This window comes from Centropristis striata, chromosome 15 (assembly GCF_030273125.1).
Source record: "Centropristis striata isolate RG_2023a ecotype Rhode Island chromosome 15, C.striata_1.0, whole genome shotgun sequence".
Taxonomy (NCBI): domain Eukaryota; kingdom Metazoa; phylum Chordata; class Actinopteri; order Perciformes; family Serranidae; genus Centropristis; species Centropristis striata.
The window spans coordinates 6,650,976-6,678,922 of record NC_081531.1 but is presented as its reverse complement, the minus strand read 5'-3'; the positions used below and the strand labels follow the sequence as shown (position 1 = coordinate 6,678,922).

At 36.9% G+C, this 27,947-nt stretch overlaps 1 protein-coding gene across 1 annotated transcript in view; it reads right to left on the bottom strand.

The window, feature by feature from the left end:
* dscama (Down syndrome cell adhesion molecule a) overlaps positions 1 to 27,947 on the bottom strand; it is a 171,134-nt gene that overhangs the window by 136,535 nt on the left and 6,652 nt on the right. The window lies entirely within an intron of this gene.

The following is a 27,947-nucleotide window of genomic DNA, read 5'->3' as shown; positions in this document are numbered from 1 at the left end:
TACAAACCACTTGTTAATGTAAGCTGGCCAAAGAGCTTAACATACTGCAACTACAAAAAACAGGCAAATAGACAAAAACAAAATCAAGTGAAGAAAACAACTTTCGTCAAAAAGAGCAGCAAATAGTGAAAACACAAGCAAATACAGAAATGCTGCAAGATGTAAAGAAAGTAGCTGAGTTACAAAACAAAATAAATTGGGCATGCTCATTGCATTATGTACCCTATGAGTAAATGTAATAGAGGATATGTTATTGACGTTTTTTCCAACACTACTGTGCACCCCTACTAAATTCCATACAGTTTGGAGACAGTAGCAGCTAACATTATAATGCAATTAGCCCAACGGTTTGACAGTGTGCAGCATCATGCAGGGATTTACACACCGTGCAACCTCAAGAACCACAGCTCCTTGGAGGCTCACAACTGTTTTTTCAACCTGCTCCAATATAATATAAGAAACATTTACACTTGAGCATGGCAGCCAGTGCTTGTTTTTCCCCTTGGGGTAAAATAATTTGACATTTTGTGGTGTTCCCATAAAAAACGACAAGCTACAAAGTTGGTGAGTAAAGACTTGTGCTTTAAAAGATTAGAAGTGATTAAACTCTGTCTTTAATTGTGGGTGACAGAGCAGAACAGCTTTACATTGAGCCTACAGTAAGTGTCATGGAGCAACAAGTAAGGACTGTAAACAGATGTACAGTGTTTGTTTTATTTAAAACAGTAACATCTGGAGAGGAAAACCAATAAAAAAAAAAAAATGTTAATTTTAACCCTTTGATGCACGACATGGGTCTAAAGTTTTTATATTCTATATCTTTGCAATAAATTCATTTCATCATTCAGTATTGCAGGTTTTCCTCAAATAACTTGCTTTTGAACATCATACATCTTCATTTTTTGTTTTCATTTCTTACTTTTTGAATAAAACCCCCTTTTTTATCACTACACTTCTAATGCACAAGGTCGTTTTTGACCCATGTTGTGCATTATAAGGCATTTATATGTTGTCACCACTTTAAAACCTGACAAAGAAGACACAAATATTAACTATCCTATTTTGTTAAATTGATGTTTTTCCAATGGAAATTATTATTTGGTGGCTCTAATAAGTCTCAATGTTAAAATATGTGATTTTCCAATGTAGTCTGGTGGTTCTAACAACTCTTTTAAAGTTAAACCTTCAAAATAAGACAAACATAGTTACACATGTACTCAAATTGTTAATTCAGTGGATCACTTTTTGTATCACTACGCTTCTAATGCACAAGGTCATTATTGACCCATGTGTGTAAACTTGATGTCATAAAAACTAACAAAAACAATTTTTCTTCATAAAATATGAAAGGAAAAATGGATATAATGATCTGTTGTAATAAAAAAAGAAGATATTCAAACACACATCCAGCATGAAATAACATGGGAAATGAATGTGGGTAAAAATTATAATTCCACACTAAAGAAACAAGAACAGTGTGCAACCTTTAAAGCTCAACAGTGGTTTTCTGTGAACAGTAAGTGTAAATATTTCAGGCTTCTCCAGCGTATCTGTACAGTCTGCTCTCTCTCTCTAACGTGGCTCTCCCCTCCTGTCGCCAGCCTGCCTGTGCGACAGCTGCCAATCCCCCTTCCCTGGAGACCAAACATTTTAGCGCTTCATAAATTCCTAATGAGCGCGCTCAAATCACCGGCCACTTCCACCCACTGGTCGTTCAACCTGTTACGACAAACAAACACCACGGAGTACACATGTTTCCGCACATTTCTAGCTGCACTCACTTCACACATACAGTACTCTGAGGGCCGGGCCCGGAGGTGTTGAAAGGCAAACAGATGTAGTTGTCGACAGCTCAGACTCTCGTTTCTTATCCAAGGGGAGGGAAGAAAAGGCAGAGGAGCCATGACACTTCACAGTTCTGGGGGATCCTTTAATTGATTGCCAGTTCAGCCGTGCTTAAACCTGAGCATTAATTACCTCAAAACACCGGTCGTTTAAAGAGTCAAACACTCGGGTGTCATTTTACGTCACCACAGTAAAGCATGTTCTCTGCATGATCACTAACAGGACTCCTCTGGCACCATTCAGCCATCTGTTGTGGAGGTTCCCTTAAAATATCTTGGAAATACTAAGCTTTAATGGTAAAATATTAATGTTCTTTTCATTAATATCATAGCAACAATAAACATGTCTGAAAGTAAAACTGCTTCCCCACTCCACCGGTTTAATCTTACTTTATTTTGTCCTGAATTCAAGTCAATTCAAAATAGAGGAAGATCCCAAAGCAACAGCAGGATGATCACTAACAGGACTCCTCTGGCACCATTCAACCATCAGTTGTAGAGGTTCCCTTAAAATATCTTGGAAATACTAAGCTTTAATGGTACAATATTATTTTTTTTAAATTAATATCACCGGTTTAACCTTACTTTTATTTTGTCCTGAATTCAAGTCAATTCAAAATAGAGGAAGATCCCAGAGCAACAGCAGTATTTGGTTTGGTGCAGCTGTGGAATAGACTACTATCCTCTGTGTAAGATATGTGACAAAACAATTAAAGGTAACAGCTAAAGGTAGCTAGCCTGGCTAACACCACACTATATCACAAATGAGATATAGTCTGGAGACCACCTATTCATTTCTCCATAGAGGAGGTGTGGTTTACGATCCTCCAGAACCTCCAGTTTATTGGGCGCTACGAATGTCTATCATAAGCGTCTGTACGTAGCTCTTAGCCAATCATATCAGTTATACTAGATGTATGTAGAGCAGAGACAGAAATTCTACGAGGAAGCATCGAGGAAGAAGACGACTGATGTTTACACGATGTCGCCAAACAATTATTGCCGTTTGTGCAAGATATATATATAGGAAGAAGGACACTCTTCAGACATATATATTTTTCCAAAAAAACAACAAGCATATCAGAGAGGTTAGCATTATTAGGAGTGATAGTCGGGGCAATCAAATTGATGCTGCCAGTGTTGCACCACGACAATCGGCAGGCTAACGGGGCTAGTTGGTAGATTAGGCTTTTGCCAAATCGTGTCGGAAGCAAGGCTAAAACATCTTTTTGGTGGTGAAACAGGAGTGTAAAGCCAAACGTTGTTCTTCTTCTAAAATAAACTTTGGCTCTAAACTATCTAGAACACTGTCTTCAGCTAGATCCAAAGAGAGCTTCACGTCTGCTGCAGCCATGTTGGATCCGTAAGAAAACTACCAGCCTACGTCTGTCGAATAGTGTGCCTCATCGTCTTGCCATCCCTCCATGTTCTGTGATTGGATACCAAAAGCAGAGCTAAGAATCGACCATGGACGCCATGCCGCCTTGCAGTTAGAAACGAAATCGAGTATGCAAGGCAGCATGGGTATACCCAGGCTCGAAGGTAGCAGTGCTTTGAGTCAGAACACTGCAATCCAGCCAGCCTCTACTTGGAAAAAAAGGTTAAACCAACCCCCACATTTTTTTGCAATGCACTTATATACTAAGCATAATAAATAAATAAAAAATATAATAATAATAATAATAATAATAATTAATACATAGAAACCTAAATTAATTCACATTAAATAATAAATAAAATGAATGATAATTAGAAAAAAGTGTCCCCAAATTGTACTGAAGAGAAAATTTCTATTTTGTAAATAATTTTGTATACATTTTTATGAATTTGTGTACATTTCTATGTCAAATCTTCACAATGACATTACACTAACTCAGAGTGTCACTCAGACATTATCAGGACCGATGTGGAGAACAAGATTTTATTTCTAAGCCACATCACCTCGTCCATTATGAGCTTTATCCTTTATGTATTACTTATTACACTAACATGTTTAATGTAGCTGCATTAGTGCAGTACATATACAAAAAGCAGCAGTGAAAAGTCCAAAAACCATGATGAGGCAAAAAAAAAAGACCCATTCTAAATAGCTCCCTAGCCATAATGACTGTTGAAGGGTTAATTTACAGCCATGCGAACACTGTAAGTAACAGCTTGTCAGTGATTTCCTCAAGCAGGAAAATCTGCCATCAAGATGATCATAAAATCTCAGCATCTGTTATGAATTGCAGGCAGCGACTGTGACTGACTGAGCAGGAGATGACTGTTTCAACACAATGTAGTTCATTTGGCTCCAAAACAGACATATTGGCTCTCATCATCTGCATTCATTTGTAATGATGATTTCCCCTAAATACCAGAGTCCTAATTGAAAACACAAACAGACACACAAGTGGCTGTTATTACGACACTGTTTGACTCCTTGTAGTCACATGTAAATACCAATACACTGTATAATCTAAAGGCTCTTGCAAATATATGAAATATAATGATAGTAATTTATTTTACTGAGATCATCTGACGTCTAAACATCCATCCATCCATCCATCCATTTTCCTCCGCTTATCCGGGGCCGGGTCGCGGGGGCAGCAGGTTAAGCAGGGCATTCCAGTTATTATAGTTTAGTTTAAGTTTATTTTAGGTTTGAGGTATACTATCTAGGATTTTGCTAAAAAAAAAACAATGTATAGATTGATTAAAAAAAAAAATCTCTCTCAGTCATCACCCATGATGCACTAGTAGTGTCTCTGCAGATGCCTTGCCCTCCGCCTGTATTTTGTCTTTTCTTTTTCACAGTACGGTGACAATTCCTGCATAATATGCTTTAAATCTGTGTATTTTTTATTTTTTATTTTATCTCTGACTGCATATCAGTTTTTTTAAATGCAATGAAACTATTTATTTTAGTGTTTATTCCTGTTTTATTTATTTTATTGTTCTTGTTTTGCTTGTTTATGTACAGCACAGCAAAGGTTAAAAAAAAACAACATACTTTTACTTGTGGATTTTACTTTTTTTGCAGAGATTTTTCTAATTTAGCTTTGTGCATTTAGCATTTGTAATGCAATCTTTGGGTTTATTTATTTATTTTTTTTTATAATTTATTTGTGTTTTTTGTGTTTTTTATGTGTGTTTTTTGTAATTTTTGTATGTTTATGTTTTTGGTGTGTTTTGAGTCTGTTTGTATGTGTTTTTTGTAAATTTGTGTGTGTTTTTGGTTTGCTTTCATGTTTTATGTGTTTTATGTGTGTGGTTTTTTTGTAATTTTTTTGTGTTTTTGTGTGTTTTTTTTGTGTTCAAAATGTTGATCCAGTAAGTCAAAATGAAAAAAATAATCAGGTCATATAGGTGAGGTTGTCTTGAAAACAATGATACCAACACGGCATGGTAAAGATTGTTAAGTGGTTTATACAGGCAGAATGAAAAGGAGTCCAAAATGGACAAAATAGGCCCAAACTCCAAAGGGTTAATAATGTGAATGCTTAGACTAGAAGTATTAAGGAGTCTATGCAGTGTGATGGCTGCTGCAGTAGCTGACACAAAACCAGAACAAACAGGCATCATGCAGCCTCTGGTCTGAGTGTGTTTGAAAGGTGACTGAGTGAAGAAGAGAGGCGGCCTCATAACTGGTTTTGTCTCAATCCGCTTTGCACCAACTCATAAAAAATTGAGACCCCCACCACCTCCACCACCACCACCACCCATTTCTGGGTGGCTGATTCCTTAAGATTAGAAAGCCTGATGGACGCAAAGCCCTGCCAGATCCCCACAGTTCAGATGCATACAGTGGGAGTGCATTTATTTTTCAAGGAAAACAGCGAGGGTTAGGGTTTGAGTGGGGAAGCGCCAAAGCTGGAGAGCACTCCGACAGTGACATGCAAGCTGCTATTAACAGACTGGCAGAGAACGTAAAGAAAAGGGAGAAGGATAGTAGAGATGCCATGACGGAGGTCAAGGGCGCGCTCCATCTCTGTTGTATCCCACATCCGCCTCAAAATGAACACTTTCTTTTCCCTTATTTCTTTTCTCATTCTCCAAGATCTGCTTCGTCCGTCCGTCTGCCTGTATCCCTTTTTAACCTCCATCTCTCCTTCACGCTCCTCTGACCCCGTCTGTCACATTCTGACTTGCTCCACCTTTACATGAGGATGCAGGTGCTAAAACAACAATGCATGCAAAGAGAGAGGCGGAGAGGAAGTGATGCTGCACTCAGACTGACTCTGCTGAACTGTATTTATCATCCACTGGACCCTCATAAACAGGGGCGCAGATGGGATTTTTGAACTGGGGGGACGAAGCTGTCAGCAAATGATTTCAACTCAATTAGTTATTTTTCCACTCCATGCCTTAAATCAAAAAGAATTTAAGTGAACTGTAGTGTAAACAACAATCAAAATATTTACATAAATAAAAATATGTTTGTACATGAAATTTACTGACTTGAAGCTGACTCAATGAAGGACCCACAAACATCTCTCCTCCTTTCATTACCCTGAACATACTGCTGGGTGATTTCTTGTCTGTCAGGATTTTCTGAGATTATAATGGGGAGGACCCAAAGAAAGTAGGGTTTTTTTTTATTTTTATTTTTTTACATTGTTGCCCTAAAAGCCTAAATTTGGTGCCTCTCACACTTTCTAATGCCACTATTCCATCTTAATCATTGCATATTTTAATGAATCATTGTAAAGGAGAATAAGGGTTCTTCTATGTTTTATTTAAGGCGTCATATTTTGACTGGCTTCTTGTAAATTCTGTGGTGGATTCTGCTAACACATCCATGTGCTCTTATTTTGAAAGCTACATGTGTATCTTGTTTAAAGGCAGGTCTAAAACCGTAACACCTTATGGTGCGTTTAATTTACACTGAAAGTCAGTACTCGGAGCTCGGAACAACTTCGAAAATTCTGACATTCGTGTAGACCTTGAACGCACCATTAGCCGCCGGACTCTCTATGTGCGCTTCAATGTAAATAGTCTAACCAATGGAACATTAATCCTCTGTTTTACTGGTGATGTTTGTCACTGAAAGTGGGGGGGACGGATCGGGATCACTATGAATCTGGGAAAAGAAGTGCAGCCTAAAATCAAAGTGCTGTAGGAAATGTATGTAAAATAATATACACTCCACTGTGTCCTGGTTAAAGAGTCAAGGGGACTGTTGGGTAATGGGATTAGGTTTCATGTTACCCTCCTTGTTCAATAAATGCATTCAAATCAGTTTAATGGGAAGCACTATTCCCTTTGACTCTTCAATCAGAATTACCTAATAATGCAGAAATTACATAAACAGAATTTGTATTTTTGGGGGGGATATTGTATGAATATTCGGTTCCAAATTAATATCCCAAGACAAACCACTCCAATTTATCATAATGCTTGCTTGCAAGCAAAGGAGACAGTATGTGGGTGGCTGTTGGCTGTCATCAACTGTGTTTGTGCACAGCACCGTTAAATAATAATCTCATTAACGGCTGTCATAAAATAGTAAGATGTAACACATACAAATGCGCATCTCGGAGATATGTAACGCATTGTTTTTGCAGACTGAAGAGGTGCACTTTTGAGGATCTATTGATAATACTGGGAACACGGGAGTAAGATCAAAACAAGAGCAGGCTGAATCTTGAAACGGGAGATGAAAGATTTATGTGGACCCTATCGATAGTCGGTCAGCCGTCAGCCTGGCTGGCAGATTAAGGCTGCAGTCTGCAATGCTTTGGTCCACATCTCAAAGGATTTCTGTCTCTGTTGATAATGCCGCTTTTCTGAATCTTACTTTAAAATGAATTATCTTCTTCAGATGTTTTGCGACTGCTTATTGAGTAGACTTAAAAAACTGTGATTGGGCTGTTTTTTCTTCCCTTCTTTTAATTTAAAGTTCATTCTTGTGTCGTGAGATTTTAGATAAAAAACAAGTTGTTGCATTCTTATCTTTATATTTGAAGGTTCCACATTGTACAAAGTGAAATTCCCATGTCTTTTTTTAATCTAAAGCAGGTCTAGGTGTTATGTAAATGCAATAAAGTGTATGTCACAGCTATACTATGTATAGGGTGTAGCTAGAAAGTGCCACTCCAGTGCTGTACAAACTGTACAAATCCTTAAAGTCGTTCAATCTTCTTCATATATAATGGAATAGCCTTTATTGTCATTGCACAGAGTAACAAGTACAAGTACAACGAGATAAGACATCAACCATCAAATATGACTTTGGCATCACACACTCATCCCTGTCTATCTGTCCTGACCAGCTCTTTGTCATATTGTATGTATGTTATGTATATGTTTGGACGGGTTGATGGCTAATTTCATTTTCCTAGTACTTTTTACTCTGTGCAATGACAATAAAGGTGATTCTGAGTATGATTCCCATTACAATATCATGCCTATCATGCCCACACACACACACACACACACACACACACACACACTCTCACTAACAGTCACCATATGCCAGAGTCTTAATCGACATCAGTTTTCCATGAGCCAAAACCACAAAGAGGAAAAAGTGATATCGTTCAATTATGAATCTCACTCATGTATAATAGATGCACTCTCTTTTTTTCCTGTGTTTTTGGTCTTAGCAAAGCTCAGGGGAGGGGTAGGAAGGGCAGGGAGGACGGGGGGTTGGGGGGGTTTTGGGGGGGGGGGGGGGGGGGGGGGGGGGTCCTCCTGTTGGGTTAGTGAAGTGAAGTGGGCCCCCTCTTCTTCTCGCTGTGTGAAATAATGCTTGGCACAGTCCCAGATGTCAGCACCTATTGGTGGCAGGGCCTGCTGAAGACTCTAATGGTGGATTGCAGGTGACTCCTAATGCAATCCTCCCATTGTGGAGCTTCTGTGCTATTTGCATGTAAATTAAAAATAGTAATAGTTTTTCATTGTAGAAAGAAAATGCACGATTTAAAAATGGGCTAGAAACATAAATGGCACTTTAACTGGCTTTCTCAGCTCGTCTGTTATATAAATAAAGTCATTACTGTAAATAAAACATGATCAGCATAAATAGTTGGACTCCAGGAGGTTAAAATTCACACAGTTTTCACACAGGACATGAACAACCATCTCCTGTGTCTGACCCATCCCTTCTATGTGGACTTTGTCACTCTTTATAGCCTCCTACTACTAGAACTTGCTCTGAGCATCTAATGTTGCGTTTAGCGTTATTGTCATTGTACCAATTGTTAGAATGCTAATGTTAGCACTTAGCTCAAAGCCCTAGTACAGCCTCAAAGAGCGGCTAACATGGCGATATGTCTTGTTTTATAAAACAGCATTTGTGAGCATTTGTAGATGTCACTGCCAGAATCACTAACTAATGCACTATTCATACTAAATATGCATCAAATTGGGCATATAGTGTGCTTCAAATACATAATATGTGGATTCTGTGTGAAATGCCTGGATGTCGACAAGGTTAGCAAGAACTGCTGAGCATACGGTATGAGCTTACTAGAAATGCTCAACTGCCCCACAATGCATTGCGTCTCTTCGGACTGTGTAACTGCAGATATATTGATCGAGATCTATGGAGTATATTTTTTTTTTATTGTATCAAAGTCTCAAGGTCTGGTATCAAGACAACCTTACACATGACTGTCTTGTTTGAGTGTTATTTATGGTTAAGTTAAATAATCATTCTTTTACAGTAGTAGACAGTATTCACTTCATACTGATTGAGTATGTTACTAATGTACTATTCATACTAAATATGGCATCAAATTGGGTATATAGTGTGCTTCAAATACATAATATGTGGATTCTGTGTATTTGAAATGCCTGGATGTCGACTAGGTTAGCAAGAACTAGAGTTGTCAAAAGTATCGATGCTCAAACGTTGTATCCGGATACAATACTTATTTTCAATAGTATCGAGTATCTGAAGCTTGTTATCATAGTTGCAGTTTCTTTTTGCACAACTGTTTTTTATTATAAATATTAAACCTGTGATTCTGTAAATTTTTACATGTTGCATTTTTCTTGTTAATAAAAATATTTCTGTAAAATTTTGGGGGCTTTGTTTTTATCCTTGTGGTATCAAAAATGGTATTGAGTATCGGATATTTTCCTGAGTATCGAGTTGAAAATTTTAGTATCGTGACAACCCTAGCAAGAACTGCTGAGCATACGGTATGAGCTTACTAGAAATGGGGGGGTTCCTGTTGGGTTAGTGAAGTGAAGTGGGCCCCCCCTTCTCGCTGTGTGAAATAATGCTTGGCACAGTCCCAGATGTCAGCACCTATTGGTGGCAGGGCCTGCTGAAGACTAACCGTGGATTGCAGGTGACTCCTAATGCAATCCTCCCATTGTGGAGCTTCTGTGCTGCGTGTTGGGAGCTCAAGGGCACCAGACACGCTTCGGTCAAGGAGAGTGCACGCGGGCGTGTCAGAGGGATGTGGGGGGATGAGCGTTAATGTCTAGGAGCCCACAAACACGGAGGCTGACATGGGCTCGCTTTGACAGGTCAGACAGTGAGGAGTCAATGCAGGCGGTAATGGTGCTGCTTCAGCCTGCCACCATTACTGTGCAGAGCATGTTGGGAGAGCAGGAACCGGTTGCAGAGATACTTATATTCCATTTGCAAAAGGAATAAACAAAGCAGCCTTTTATTTCGCCTGGACGGTTTGTTCAGTCAGACCCGTTGCTCCTCCACTCTGACAATGCCCATCAGTGGTTGCTTCCAAATCACCCAGGCAATTTATTTAAGTAAATGTCTGATCAATACAGGTCCCACTAACACACAACATAAATAGGCCTATGCATTAGCCTGTGCATTAGCCCACTGATGTGTCAGGGGCTTTTTGCTTCGGCCTGTGTTTACCTCAACCAAACACCATTAATCAACCTTGGATGAATGTGCTCGGGAGCCTTGTTTTCTTGTTTAAAAGACAAAAAACTCATCGTTGCTTCACATTATTTCATAATGGACCGGCTTTCTGTTTTTGTATTTTGCCATAACATGCTGATATTCAGCTTCTGTCCGGTGATTTCATCACATTGAATTAGCTATTAGCCACAACATGTCTGCTCCGTCTAACGCCGCTAATGTATTTAAACATTAGAGTCCAGTTGGCTCTCAGCCACAGTGTGGCCTTCACCAGGTCAGGGATCTCTGTGGTGCTGCAGTGGGCACCAGGGCATCAAGACATTAGGGCAACTCCACTGGGGCAAACAAGCACTGAGCCACACTGACAGCTCATGGCAGGCGATGCAGGTAATTAAGGCAGAGCTCTGCAGAGACCGCCTGGGGAGGGGAGAGTGGGGGCTGGGGGATTGTGAGAGGGGGAGGGGTGGAGGACAGGACGGCCTCATGATGACAGTGAGTAAGCATCCGAGCCCCCCCTGCACCCACACAGCCCCCACCCCCTCCTCTCCTGCCCTAGGGGCTTACACAATAATCGGTAAAGAGAATTGCCGCGCTGATCCGAGATGCACAGATCGGAGGACGGGGTCCCCTCATTCTCCCAAATCACCGGCTCCCATTTTGCCCTCATGAATAATGTTGAGCGGCGCGCTCGGTGCCATGCAGCCGCTATGTAAAACCAATGATACCCTCCTCTGATGTCAACTCTCTGGAGGGCGAGACGAGAGTCACCGTGGAGTGGGTTAGTTGATGCATATGAATGCTCATTTACATGAGCGCCAACAAGAGAGGAGGGAGTTCCCACGTGCTGGGTACTTTGAAGACCTTAATCAGTTACATCACCAAGGTGGAAATGGACAAAAACCTGCAAATTGACTGAGACAGAGGGCAACATGGTCTCACAGGAATCCGTGGAATCCACGGATTCGCTTAACTCAAAATCCGTGGAATAGCCACGGAATCACTCAAATTTCCGTGAAACTGACACGGATTTCGCTACGATGCAAGTTAATGACGGTCATATCCCGTGGCTATTCCAACATACAAAGTGATTATGTACATTCACTGAGTGAATATTTAGAAAATAAAACATATATTTCTCGCTAGAAATGTGATCAAAATCCATTTTTATGCAGAAACTAAGCCAAAATATTGATTTTTTTTTTACACTAAAAGTGAGAGAACTGTCCGCCATGTTTTTTGTTCTGACCGCCGGGACCTTGAAAGTCACGTGACTTGGAACAAACCAATAGGAAAAAATATCCATGGAATAGCCACGGGATATGACTGTCATTAACTTGCATTGTAACGAAATCCGTGTCAGTTTCACGGAAATTTGAGTGATTCCGTGGCTATTCCACGGATTTTGAGTTAAGCAAATGGGTCATGATTCCTGTGAGACCAGGTTCCAGAGGGAGAGGGAGGAATAAAAGAGAGAGATACAGTAGCTAAGGAGATGAAGATGAGAAACTCCAGTGTGTGAGTAAACAAACTCTAGCTGCTAAATCAGGACTAAAAACACTATTGTTTACTGCAGCGTACTCTTAACTTTAACACTTATCTGCTCTACTCTACTGCCCTTACTTTTTAACTACGCAATGTTTGACTTGTGCTTTTTATTATTTTATCTCTTTTTTTTATCCTGCTGTATCTTATTTTTATCTTATTCGTATTTTTATTTCCATTTCCCTGTTTTAATTGACTGTTTTTACTGTTTTCAATTGTGTCTTGCTGTCTTTAATGTCTATGTAAAGCACTTTGAATTACCTTGTGTTGAATTGTGCTATACAAATAAACTTGCCTTGCCTTGCCTTGCCTTGCTGCCACTGAAGCTAATATGCAAAGGCACATCAAGAGAAAGAAGAGAAAGAGGTAAAAACAACCATATGAGGCGTTCATAATGCTCCATTACCCTTCCTAAGTGACACAGCGTTGAGATGACAGGATGTTCCCGAAGTAGCATCTTCTAATATTATTCCACATGAATATCAAAGTGTGAATCAGAGCTTGATGCAGATGCTGGTTTCATTCCAGAGCTCACATATTGTATTACAAAGCCAGTTCACATCTATAAAACACCATGGCCATGCATGTTTTTCTCCTCATGCAGGTTGAAAGTCATGCTAGCAACATGGATGTAAAAAATAACACTGTTGGTGTGTCGGTCCTCCCTGTTCTCATTCTGCACCAACAGATGCTTGGTCAGGACCCCGAGGCATCACTTTTTAATGCGCTGGGCATCCCTACACATTAAATACAGCTTTAAACAAGTGGTTAACACTGGATTCAAAGTAACTACTGTTTAGAAAAACATTGTGGTTTGTGTTAACTCTAAGGAGTCTTATAGGGCTATAGGGAATCCTTTTAATGTCTTTTCGTGTCTGTGTAAGTCATTTTGTGTCTTTTTTTAGTCATTTGTGTCTTTTTTGGTCATTTTGAGTCTTTTGTTTTGTCTTTTTTTAGTCATTTGTGTCTTTTTGTGTCTTTTTTGGTCATTTTGTGTCTGTTGTGTCTTTTTTAGTTATTTTGTGACTTTTTTTAATCATTTTGTGTCTTTTTTTGGTCATTTGTGTATTTTTTTGGTCATTTTGTGTCATTTTGTGTCTTTTTGTCATTTTGTGTCTGTTGTTGTGTCTTTTTTAGTTATTTTGGGGTTTTTTTACTCATTTTGTGACAAAGACTAAAGTTCTGGTATCAAGACAAACTTTCAGTATTGAGTATTGAGTATTAGTTATGGTTAAATGAAATAATCGTTCTTTTACAGGAGTAGGCAGTATTCACTTCATACTGGTTGATTATGTAGCAGGCATTACACACACACTCCAAGAATAGTTTGACACACAAGATTAACCTTTACTGATCCCCCGAAAGGAAATTTGGTAATCCTCCACTAACCAGAATGTGTTGGGTTCACATTGCGGTTTTAAACTAGCAAAATATAACCGTTTCATTATTGAGCCTCAGAGGTGCTGACTTTTGGGATTTTCTACCTATGAACAGAGTCACTTTAGCTGTTTTTCTCTGTCCAATGTTTATTCTAAGCTAAGATAACCAGCTGCTGGCTTCATATTTACCTTATAGACAGGAAGAAGTCAATCCTCTCATTCCCAGTAACTCTGCAGGTAATTAGATAAATATATGTATACTGCCCTACAAAGTCTAACTGCAGTAACTACGACCCCAAAAATGTAGTTACTACACTCTGGTTTTTCTGTAAAAGGTTCTAATAATAATGCATAAACAGAGTGCAGCTACTTCAATGTTGTATTCTTTCAATGAATAAACATTTTCAAATTGATTTTGTAATGTAAGTGTATAAGTGTATTTAAAAGTGTTTAACAACTATATTAAAATATTTGTGCATTTTAGGCTTAATATCATGAAGTTATGTTATATTTTAGTCTTAATATAACTTTATCTCACTTTTTTTTTTTTTTACATAATCACTATCTAGATAATAATTTCCATATCAAATAACCTTGTAAATTCTATTATTCTTGTGTTCACTATTCAACACAATGAAGAAATACAAGGCTACACTGTATCACAGTCAAAGTTGGTTTTATGTTTAAATTTTCATATATATTTATCCAAATCAGACCGTGGTAAGTGAACTTACTGCGTTCTACTTTGGTTTTGAGTTGGATTTTGTAGTTACTGCAATTTTTATATAATTATTTCTCTGAAATAAAGCAAAATTGAAATCTAAAACTTTGTCACAAGATAAAACAGACATCAAGGAGTTAATTTTAGGTTTTAACTCAATTTCACCCAAAAATGTAGTTACTGCAGTTCTTTGTAGGGCGGAATAAGTTATTCCTTTCACTTGAGCACTTTTAAATATTCCCTTCCTCCCTTTACATACCAATAAATTATATGTATAAAAAGGACAATGGCAAATATTTAGCTCTTGTCTTGTCATTCAACAAAGTACTGGAGTATATTTTTAGTGAGAGGATTTTAGTTTGTGCTGTTAGTGATTGACTTTCTTGTCTGAACAGTTCTACAGTACTTGACTCAAATCTCTATGCAATATATATCACAGCACTATATACACTGTACGCTTTTAGAGAGTGGAAGAGAGGCATTATTTCTGTTTCAGTACAAATCCTCCCACCTGTGCTTGCTTTACTGTCAAGTGCAACTCTGACTGAGCTGATAGACGGAGAGAGGGAGGGGGAGGGGGAGGGGGAGGGGGAGGGGAGGGGGATCTCAGGTGAGGTGAGAGGGAGGACATTAAACCCAGCAGGGAGGGATGAACCAAGAGATTAGCTGGAGAAGGAAGGCTGACGGCTTGAAGATCATCTGCGTATTATACTACAGCACAGTGCAGGAGCCTATAGCTAACATATATATATATATAATATGTATGCTGGTAGGCGTAGGCGATATGGCCCTAAAAAATTATCATGATATTTCAGAGTATTTTTGCAATAACGATATTCTTGACAATATTACAAAATACTTAAAAAATATATAGAAACTTATTTTTTAGTCTGTATAAATGAATAAAAAATGTTCAACAAAATAAAAATCATTCATAAATCTAAAATGTAGTGTAAAGTACACCTACTGTCCTGTAATCTGCCCACATTAATGACTGTTTTTGACTATTTATTATCATCCATTCATCTACCTGCACTGCTGCTTTACTCTACATTCTTTACTGTATATATTTCTATAACATATTCATTCACTGTATATATCCAATAGCATATTCAATTCATACCTGCACTATATTTATACACTGTGTTCATATGTAAACACCTTGCACTTTACTACTCTGCACTTCTGGTTAGATGTTAAACTACATTTGGTTGTCCTAGTACTTGTACTCTGTTCAATGACAATAAAGTTGAATCTAATCTAATCTAATCTAAAGTGCAAATCTCAACAGTTGCTAAATGCATCCCCATCCTTGAGTATTATCAAATAATATAAATAACCACCTAGGGGGAAAAAATTTTGTCCATTTTTAAGTAAAATGCATCAATCTCGTCCACTTTGAGAGCTAAATGTGAGCAATCACCTCACATACCTTATTTCACAGTCCACATGAGGAGAATAAGGGTTCTTGTGTGTTTTTTTTTCAGGCCTCTTATTTTGATAGTCTCCTTGTGAATTCTGTCGTGGATTCTATTAACACACTGTGCTCTTATTTTGAAAGCTGCATGTATTTAGCAAGAGGAAGCAATAGTAGCTTTTTGTGATTAACACAACTTTAAATGTTAGCTAATTATAGCGTGCGGCTACCAAACAGCATAATGCAGCAGTCATAAAAAAAACTTTAAAAAAACGGTATAATCTTGAATGATACAATATGGCACACCGCTACATGCTAGAATAATTACATTGAATACAAATCTGAGCAGAGTTTTACATAATTTCCACTGTGAGAGTTCCAACAGTGCAGCAGGGCACTAACTGAGGTACACTTCTATTCAACATCTCTTCATGACTAATCTATTTTTGCCTTAAATAGTTTTGTTTTTTTAAATATCTAAATAAACTTGACTTGGTTTGACATATGACTGAAGGCAAGTGGTGACTAAACATGTTGACATGAACGACTGAGAGCTAAAATGGAACATGAGTGCATGGTGAGCAAACCAAAAATATTGCCTGGGAAATGTTTCCTCAAGTTCAAAATGTCTGTCGTTGCTTATACTTTGACTTTGTTTTCAATGAAAAGTGTCCATTTAATACACAGGTGATGTGTTCAGACAGATGGAACATTTTGGAGAGGATGAACTGGAAACGTAGTTAGCTGCTAGAAGTGAAGAGGCCTTCTTGCATGTAATGAATTCCAAAACAAACCAAGAGAAAGCAATGCTCTCACTCATATTTCTGTCCGATCAGTGCAGCTGCACCATTAGACCTGCCAAATACTCCATGCAGGGCACCTCTCCACCATCACAAGTGTGTGGGATATGAAAACTCTCTTGCTTATATAACAAACACACATACATCAGCTTCCTTGGGCCTTGTCCGAGGTTATGAACTAGTAATCCACACTGGGGGAGCAGTGAGATGCTGTATTGGTGTATAAATGGCCCACTTGGATGAACATTTGATTTTTATAGTATACATTCTCATAACAAGCAAAAGAGAAGAAAGTAGCAGGCGGCTAAATACTTTCAGTTGTACAAAAATGCAATATGGAGGAGATGTTTTGTGCACCCAGCAAACATTAGCACTGAGTTACAATACATTTTTGTATGCAAGAGTGTGAGTGATGGCCTTGTATTCCTTACTCTGATTTACAGGCCTTAAAGAGAACTAGAGCCTGACTGATATGGGCTTTTTAAAACTTATGACAATACTGATTTGAGAGGCAAAATTCACAGATTAACAATGTGTCTGAGAAAATTGTGTATATTTTTAAGTAAAATGCATCAATCTCATCCACTTTGAGAGCTAAATGTGAGCAATCACCTCACATAACATATTTCACAGTCCACATAAGGAGAATAAGGGTTATTGTATGTTTTATTTTAGGCCTCTTATTTTGATAGTCTACTTGTGAATTCTGTGGTGGATTCTGTTAACACACTATGCTTTTATTTTGATGCTGCATGTGTTTAGCATCAGGAAGTAATAGTAGCTTTTTGTGACAAACACAACTTTAATTGTTAGCTAACATTAGCTCCTGGCTACCGAACGGCATAATGCAGCAGTGTATTTGGACCTCTGACTATGTCTTGCTCAATAGTAAAGAATGTCACATATTATCTTATCTACCTATCTATCTACTTCCTTATAATAAAAAATCTCTAATAGCTCAAATTATATGCACCTATTGCATATGTTTCCTTTATTTTGATGTCAAAATCATACATTTATTCTTATGGCTCTAGCTAACTTGCAATTAAAATAAAGATTGACCTTATAGCAGTTAGAGCTGTCATTTTTCAAATTAATTGCAATTATTCCATAATTTGATCAGATTTATCTGAATTCAATGTGGCCGAATTGTATCCTACATTGTAGAATTTACCTTATTGGTCACATGTAATGATAAAAGATACGATTCCAGTGAAAGGTTTTCCTGCCAGTTCCCTAAATGTAGCTACAGTTTTTACAAATCTATGGTTTAATTGCATCAAAATGGATGATTATAGAACATAGGACTGCTGAATCACAATAAAACACAAGAGATATTTTGAATGTTTGGCGCTGTGAGGCTGCAGGAGGAATTATCATGTTGTTTTGCATCATCTCGAGGTGGTAAAAATAAAAAACCATGCAGGAGAGAAGCGGGCGAAATAAGCATCTGACAGTGGAGGGCAAATCAAAGTCCTGGGGTTAAATGGGATTGTGGGTCAGATGACTAGACATCGTTGTCTTTCCGCCCTCAGCCATCCTCTTGTGCCTCACAAACCCCACCCCCCCACCATGCCCCCCTCCCTCCAACAGCCCTCCATTTGCCTCAAAGGCGAGAGTATTTCATCTCCAGTAACCCCACTGCAGGAGAGTCCTCCTTTATTGCTACAATGAAAACACAGTGAGCCAATCTATTATGTGAACCGGTCTCTTTCTTTCTTATTTTCCCCTTTTTTTCTTTTAAAGGAATCTTAAAGTTTTAACTCGATTTACCTCCAATCCACAAGCATAACGAGAGTGAAATCCTAGAATACAAATTGTTGTAAGAAAACAGCCAAATTGTGACAGTAACATACTGTTTTCCATTAAAAAGGTATTATAATGTGGAAAACAATGCATTCTGGGCAATATTTGTAGGTAGCTAGCATATATATTGAAACCTGAGAATATATATAGAAAACTGGAGAATATATATTAAACGTCTGAGAATATATATTGGATCTTGAGAATATATATTGAAGGCATGCCATATATATGTTATTTGTGAATAAAAATATATGTTATATATATATATCCAGTATATATACTGGATATATATATATTAAACGTCTAAGAATATATATTGAAACCTGAGAATATATATTGAAACCTGAGAATACATATTGAAGGTTTTATCCAAAGGTTTTCATATATTTTCTCAGGTTTTAATATATATTCTCAGACTTTTAATTTATTTTCTCAGGTTTCTATATATATTCTCAGGTTTTGAATCCATATATATCATAATTTCCTGAACGGCATGCCATATATATGTTATTTGTGAATAAAAATATATGTTATATATATATATATATATATATATATATATATATATATATATATATGTGTGTGTGTGTGTTATTTGTGAATAAAAATATCAAGAAATTATGAAATCAGGACCTCACTGCAATGTCTTCCCCTGTGGCTGACGGCTGGACGTATTCATTAGGCGTAACCAAACTGCACTGATTAGCATTCAGAATCCAGCTCTGTTCCTGTAGCCTGAAATGTGTAACATTTTCAAACATTATGGCAAATGTTTCATTAAAGTGTTGCTAGCCCCCAGCTCCATTCCGCTCCAGTCTCCACTCTATCAGGCCTTCCCCAGAAGTGATTATGCTAATTGCTGTTTGATCAGATGATTAAATTATAATTTGATTAATCCCGGGCACTAAACGCTCTGAATACGTTGATGTGTATTTTGCAGCCTGCCAGTGTTTGCAGAGCCCCCCTTGTCACCAGGCAGGCTGTCTGATACACACCATCATGCTATAGGACAGGAGAGATGTATGTCGGGCTACATTGGGAGGTACTTATGAACAGGAATGAAACGCTGTTTTTGATGTACTGTGCTCTGGTAATCACAGAAAACATGATGAGTAATAAAGGATCACTCTCATCTGTGTGTAGATTGAGTGCAGCTCTAATGCAGAGCGCTGCCATTTTCTCACCATTGCCCATCTCTGTTACTCTCAATTGACCGTCTATCCATCAGGGTGATTTATAACAGCGCTGTATAGACAGGGACTTAATAATGAGGCTCCTATACCGTACGGCCACTATAGGACTCAGTGACACTCTCATAGCACAAGGTGTTTTCTTACACTGTAAACAATCGTCTTGTAAATTTACAGTAAAATACTGGCAGCAGGGTTGAAAAATGTGTACAAGAAGAGACTTAGAAAATATCATATATATATGTATAACACATATATTTTTTATTCACAAATAACATATATATGGCATGCCGTTCAGGAAATTATTATATATATGGATTCAGAATATAAATTAAAAGTCTGAGAATATATATTAAAACCTGAGAAAATATATGAAAACCTTTGGATAAAACCTTCAATATATATTCTCAAGTTCCAATATATATTCTCGGGTATCAATATATATTCTCAGACGTTTAATATATATTCTCCATCATATATACTGGATATATATATATATTCTCCAGTTTTCTATATATATTCTCAGGTTTCAATATATATATATATATATATATATACACACACATATATATACACACACATATATATATACATATAAATATATACATATATATATATGTGTGTGTGTATATGTATCTTCTCAGGTTTTCAATCCATATATATATATATATATATATATATATATATATGTATATTTTCAGGTTTTCAATCCATATATATGTAATTTCCTGAATGACTTGCTATGCATATACAATTATTATTTTTATTTTTCATTATCTAAGTTGTTTTTTTGTACTGTAGCACTGGGACCTGAGCCCTTGAGCCTCACATTAAGTATGTCCTGTGCTTTTACTGATTATACCGTCAACATCTTGATTGAAGCCTTTTTTGCTTGTTTGCTAGGAACCAAATTCAAGTTTTGTTGATAAAATGATTTCGTAACTAGACTAATTTACCACTTATCAGCCTTCATGCCCACTTACACAGACAGCAAAGGGGCTTGTTTACCACAGACATGAACTATGTGTGTTGTTCCTGTTTTTTTAAAATCAACAGTATTTTTTTTAATCATTTTTACAAGTAAAACCTCCAGTAAGAAAAATGATGAGAAGTAATCATTGCAAAACAAAACACCAGACCCTCTGTTAAAGGCTACAACTTTGATTTCAGTCATTTCAATCTTACTTTTGCCTCACCACAATGTTAGAGACAACACCAATTTACAGTTTTTTATATACGCTTTTAAATGTGATACGGAATTAGACTATATTATATCGATATATATCGATATAGTTCAATTTTTTTATTTTCTTATATATAAATGCTGCCCTTACTAGGGTTTGTTTTGTTTATTCTTTTCTCATAAAAATATATTTATTTAAGATAAATATTGGCCTATTTTATTTTATTTTTTTTTAAAGTACTCCTGTTGTTATACAGTATTTATGTTCATTTAAATAAACGGTTTCAATAAAACTACTTGTGACATGTCATATTTAACTTTGACTGAACATTTGCTCTCACTTTGCAATAAAAATATTGGGATATATATCAATATTCAGCCTAAATATATTTGGGATATGACTTTTGGTCCATATTGCCCGGCCCTATTAGTTAATAGAGACTGGATGGGGTCTCTGTGTCCATACTTTACTCACTTCCCTCTCTTCTTCTTAGAGATATACAGAAATAGTATTAAATTGGGCACACATTAGGCTGATTTCCCTGTTCATGCAGAAAGGTGTGTATATCCAAGAAGGGCGTGAAGAAACCCCAACAGGCAGAGTCTCTGAACGAATCGCTTTGGCAACAACACCATCACCCCAGTGACTAACAGGTTCTCCTTTCAATAACATCCTTAATGCAACTGCAGTATTTTGCATTACAAAAACACATTTTTAGGATAAGGAAACACACCCTAAATCAACAAATGAGACAAAATATTTGAAATTTTGCAGGTAAACGCAAACAAGATACAAGGCACTCAGGATTCAATACGATTTCCAATCTGGGGTTAATAATACGATTTCCTACAATCCTTTTTTTTTATAGAATCAACTTGCAGACAAAGCTTGATGGAAAAAGATTCTTTAACTATTTTTCAGACAAAAAAACAACATTTCTGAGGTAGGGTGTAACTGGAAAACAGAAAAATTAGAGTTGTTCCAATTTCCCATACCAGTATCAGAAATTGCTCCGATACTTCTGAAAATGCTGGCATCGCAAATCTGCGTCGAAAAAAGTCATAGATTTACGAGAAAGAAGTGGGAAAAAAAGCAACTTTTTTCTCGCAGATTCACCACTTTAAATCTCTTAAATCTGTGACTTTTTTCGCACAGATTTGTCACTTTAATCTAGTAAATGTGCAACTTTTTTCTCAACCCCATTTTGATATCCACTGAAGTTACCAAATATAGTTCTTCACCTAATAAAGGGTTAAACACACCATACGGCGATATGGTAAGGATGTTATAGACCCGCCTTCAAAATAAAAGCAAACACATGTAGCTTTCAAAATAAGAGCACATGGATGTGTTAGCAGAGTCCGCTACAGAATTTACAAGAAGACTGTCAAAATAAGATGCCTTAAATAAAACATAGAAGAACCCTTATTCTCCTTTACAATAATTCTCTAAAATATGCAATGATTAAGATGGAATAGTGGCATTAGAATGTGCGAGAGGCCCCAAATTTAGACTTTTAGGGGCAAAAATGTTCTCAAATGACGCCCAGATTTATTTATTTAAGTTGCTGTTGCACTACTGTTTTGTATACTGTTTTATTTAAAAATAAATGTAAAAATAAATTGCTTGAATCTGCTGTATTTATTCATGTTTTTCAAACATGAATATGCCCCTTTGCTGTTGAAAAAAAGGGTATCGTGATTCATCTTTCATCTCAACCAGCTCAAATCGTCACACATTTGAATCGTTTTTTAACCGTCCCGTGCATCGTTACATCCCTTGCAGCCACACAAACATTTCTCAATTTCCGATTCCAAGAAAATCTGCTCAAGGCAACTCAAAAAAGCAAAGGGATTAGGCAAGTAAATTAGGTTAGTTTGAGGACAAAATCATGCTGGTTAAATATTTGAATGTCAACGAGAGAATCAACTAAACCCTGATCTGTGGAGGAAGGTCGAGCTGTGTTTGCACATCTCGCAGCACTTGAATGAATGAATGTCAGCCTGCTTCTGACTAAACGCCGCCACTAAAAGCATAGGCTAAATTATTATTGCAAATTGGTTTTGATTGTGAGTCTTCATCCTAAGCAGCAGCTATGGAGATCTCTGTTCTAATGTTCTTTGCATGTCTGTCTTTATTCTGACAGCATTTATCCTGATCTGAACGAATACACCAGGGTCTATAATAATAATAAATAGTGAACAGCAGATATTTCATGGACATTCTGTGCTGAGCTCAGTCTAAATGATCTCTCAGAGCTTTCTCTCCTGTTGAACATGCAGCAGGACATTTTAGCTGTGTTCAAGCTGCCAACCAGCCCCAAAATCAAGAAAATCAAATCTACACTAGGTGGCGATATGCCTCGTTTCAGTAGGTTAATAGGGCCCCCTTTCTGTTTACCTATTACGTCATTATAAACCAGGTGGCAACCTCCGGGTCTGAGCTGGAAGGCAAACCAGGAAGTGCCTTAAGCTGCATTCTACCGAAAATTCCAGCAGGGGGCGCTAAGTTTGGCTGCAAAAACATTTCTGTTCATTCATTTCAATGCAAAATGAGAAAACTTCTCACTTGATTTATTACCTCAGAATTTTTTTTTAGGACAACACTATGGTCTCAATCACTAGTAAAAAATCTTCAAGACAATTTCATGTTAATAGTTCAAATAATGGCCCCATTTAGAAGAAAATAGAAGATAAAGAATCGTATGATTTGGGGCGTGGCTACCTTTGATTGACAGGTCACTAACAAGACAAGCCGTCATCAGGAGAGAAGCAGAACAATGCGTATCCATGGCAACGTGTCAATAAAGTTATATATAACGTTATATATAGATATAAAAAAGGATGTTTAGCGGTTTGGTCTCATAACTTTGACCCTTTCACTGTATTTTCACTTAATGACAGTTTACTTGAACGTTTTGTTCAGTAAAAATGTCTTGTTCAGTGTTTGGTTGGACTAACAGACACTCCAAGGAGTCGCTGCTCTTTTTTCTGAGGTCAGTAACAAACATTTTGTGCTTGTTTTTTGCTAGCCAAAACTAACATCCCAGTTAATGCTCCAATTAATGCTAACATGAATTAGCAGCAGCTTCTCTCAGTCAGGTTGAGTCGTAGCGAGTCTAACGTCAATAAAGTGAATATTATTATATTATTATCATACTGATTGGTCAGATGTCATGATGTCACCGTCACCTGATCTTTGCTGATTAGCTGCAAGAAATCGATGTGGTTCTATGACCAAACAGAGAGACATGGGGACCTCATTTTGATATCCACTGAAGTTACCAAATATAGTTCTTCGCCCGATAAAGGGTTAATAATATCATTAGCTTCTTGTGTCTTCATATGAGACTTCAAGCGTATACTACACATGATCAAAGAGAAATGGCCTTTACTGAGCTCAACTTAGCTTACGTCTTGCTGTACCTGCATGGCCACAGCATTAACCTACTGCCCTATTTTGTTTCACTATTTTAAGCCTGCAGACACAAACAACACAACTAATTGTCATCTTGTTCCGTAAGTTAACAGGTCAAAAACTTCACTGTTTTTCCGTAGTTAACTCACCATTAAGTCCTGCAGGAATGGGTCCTTAAAACCCTGAATTTGAATTTGCAATCTGGTTCCCTCGTCTCGAAGTCAACCTTTTTTTCCAATGAGTTTTAAATACGCCACTTTTGAAGCTTTTAGGATGTTGCAAGTAAGCGTCTCAATGAGACAGCAGAGGTTGTCAGAGACATTTAACGTCTTCGTCAGCTTAGTGATGGTGACGTTGTCCTGGTGTAACTGTGATGTTTGTTTATAGCCTCCTGTTAGCTTTTTACTTCTGCCTATTGCAGGGATGGGCAACTTAAATGCTGGAGGAGGCCACAATTTTTCATCAACACTACCACAGGGCCACATATAGGACCGTGCACTTAACCAGATATGATGAAACTGCAATTTTTTATATGTTTACAGTGCAGTAATTTAACATATTTCATGCTCAAATGCATGTATAACAGTATAAATAGGAATACAAAAGGTTTGAAGCAAATAAAAAATAACCACTTACTGTGATTTCTATTTTTTTCAGTGCAAGAACAGCAGACCAACATTAATTGCAAGAAGTAATTTTGTGCATTTTTACACTGCACTTTTAAGATTTCATGCTAAAATGCATGTAGTTGTACTGAGGGCCACTTCAAGTGAGGGTGCGGGCCGTATGCGGTCCCCGGGCCTCCAGTTGCCCATCCCTGGCCTATTGCACCTGCTCTTCAAAAATCGTAAAAATGGAGTTCAATTTGTAATTTACTTACAATTATCTTGACGAATGAAACGTGAATAGAACATAATCTTTTGTTTGCCACAGAGCTTATAGTCTGCATTATTCGGGGGGAAAAAATCCAATAGAAAAAATGCTGTTGGTTTTTGTAAAGGGAACCTGGGTGAATTAAAAAGAAAATCTAAGACTTTAAATTGTTTTTCATGTTAAATATTGACATGAAAAGTAACAAAAGCTGTCACCTAGTAAATTAAGTGTTGTAAAAAGTACAATATTTGCCTTAAAATGTAGTGAAATAGAAGTATAAAGTTACATAAAATGGAAATACTCAAGTAGAGTACAAGTACCTCAAAATTGTACTTAAATGCAGTACACCACTGGTACTGGCCTACAAAAATTATAACTGCAATTCTTTGTGCTTAAACATTCATGCAATGCCATTGTACAACAAGACTTGCAATACATGTCAAATAAAAAGTCAAAGGAATTATTGCAATAAGCTTTCTCACTAAATTGTAGTGACAGTTCAGTTAATTACTGCCTCATTCAAACTAAAAAAGATAAACCAGTATTTTGTCCAGATGTGCTTTCTGGCTTTCAGAGCATATTAAGCCACAGTTGATGAGTTATAAACAAATTAAAGACCAGTATCCATATAAACTGACAGATGGACAGTATATAAACACCAGATGTTGGGAAGCATCTAAAACTATTGTATCTATAAAACTGAATCAGAAGATTGGAAGTCTCTTAATAGCTCTAGGTATCTTTCTTTCTTTCTTTTAGGATGGCAGAGCATGTGTCTAACCCATTTGCCTTGACGTTATTAAAATCAACTTCATATTTTCCTGACATTTAATAAATCATCACACTGCTCTCATGTCAGTTAAAGCAAGAGTTGTCATCAACAAAAGCATATACACTTGCACTAATTAAGTACTGTTGTTACAGTTATAGTATGTTTCCTTGTATTTATAATATAATTTATAATATTTCCTTGTTTTGATATTTTATATTATATTTCATATTGTATTTTATTGTCTCTTGAACTGTCTTATTTTGCACATTTTATGACTAGTTACTAACTTTATTCTATTTTATTGTATTGGTGTCGTGCTGCTGCTGGAATTGCCAATTTCCTGAGGGAACCTTCCCAAGGGATTAATAAAGTTCATATCTATCTATCTATCTATCTATCTATCTATCTATCTATCTATCTATCTATCTATCTATCTATCTATCTATCTATCTATCTATCTATCTATCTATCCATCCATCTATCTCTCTATCTCTCTCTTTCTATCCATCTATCCATCCATCCATCCATCTATGGTATCTATCTATCTATCCATCTATCCATCTATTTATCTATCTATCCATCTATCTATCCATCTATCCATCCATTTATCTATCCATCTATTTATCTATCCATCTATTTATCTATCCATCTATTTATCTATCCATCTATCCATCTATTTATCTATCCATCTATTTATCTATCCATCCATCTATCTATCTATCCATCTATCCATCTATCTATCTATCTATCCATCCATCCATCCATCCATCCATCCATCCATCCATCCATCTATCCATCTATCTAAGCAGTAGAAATCGATTATTTCACCATAAATGGACACAATGATCAGGTAAAAGTCTTTGTCCTGTTGGATATAAACGTCATAAAGACGCTTGATTCCTAATCAGTGTCCAACAATCTAACCATGGGACACATTAAAAAGTGCCTTAAAATAGAGTGTTTCTGCATGAAGAACCAGGCTGATTTGATATGATTCTTTGAGCTTTAGATACCACATAACACAAGCTGACTCTGTGTCCCTCTTCCCCCTCTCTTCCTCCTCTTTTTCTGCCTCACTACACACTATCATCTCCTTAAGCATTCTGGTCTGGGTTAAATGAAACCTTTAACAGTTCAATGTGCACCCATTAACATATGCTTGAGTCTACTCTGGTCTGAACAGCCAAGCTGAGACGCGAGCACACACAGTGGAGCGACACAAAAATCCTGACCCGACGGCACTGACAAATCCTCTATGATTAGTCCAATATTCAGCCTTATGCACAATATTCATTTATAATCAAGATAACTACAAATCTAAACTTGACTTGTATGTACACCTTTAAGTGCCAGGATTTTTAAAAAAAAGTCAAGAAAGACTCAAAGCTCTGACCTAAATCCAAAGTCTGATTACATGTTACTGAATCACTCTGAAAGATCTTCAGGACATTTAAAGTTTCATTTTGTGTTTTTTCTATACAATAATAAAGAAAATAATTATCTGCATTGACTGTAAATGAGCATAAATGGGTTAAAGTATTTTAGGACCATTTTAACATTGTCAAAAATAGGACTGGGCGATATGTCGATATAAAAAATATATCAATATATTTTTAAATGTGATATGGAATTAGACCATATCGCATAAATCTATATAGTTCATATTAGCACTGTGATCCTTGCTCCAGGCAAGCTGCGGCTTTTATTTAAATCTATCTATATTGTATATTGTTATTCAGCCTAAATATATCGGGATATGGCTTTTGGTCGATATCGCCCAGCCCTAACTTGTACACCTTTAGGTTCCAGGATTAAAAAAAAAAGTCAAGAAAGACTCTTCTGTCTGATTACACGTTACTGAATCACTCTGAAAGATCTTCAGGTCATTTAAAATCAAATTTGGTGTTTTTTTCTGTACAATAATGAAGAAAATAATTATCTGCATTGACTGTAAATGATCATAAATTGTCCAGAAAAAGTGGGTTAAAGTATTGTAGCATTGTCCATTTTAGCATTGTCAAAAATAGGGCTGGGCAATATATCAATATAAAAAATATATCTATATATTTTTAAATGTGATATGGAATTAGACCATATCGCATATATCGATATAGTTCATATTTGCACTGTGATCCTTGCTCCAGGCAAGCTGCAGCTTTTATTTAAGATATTTTT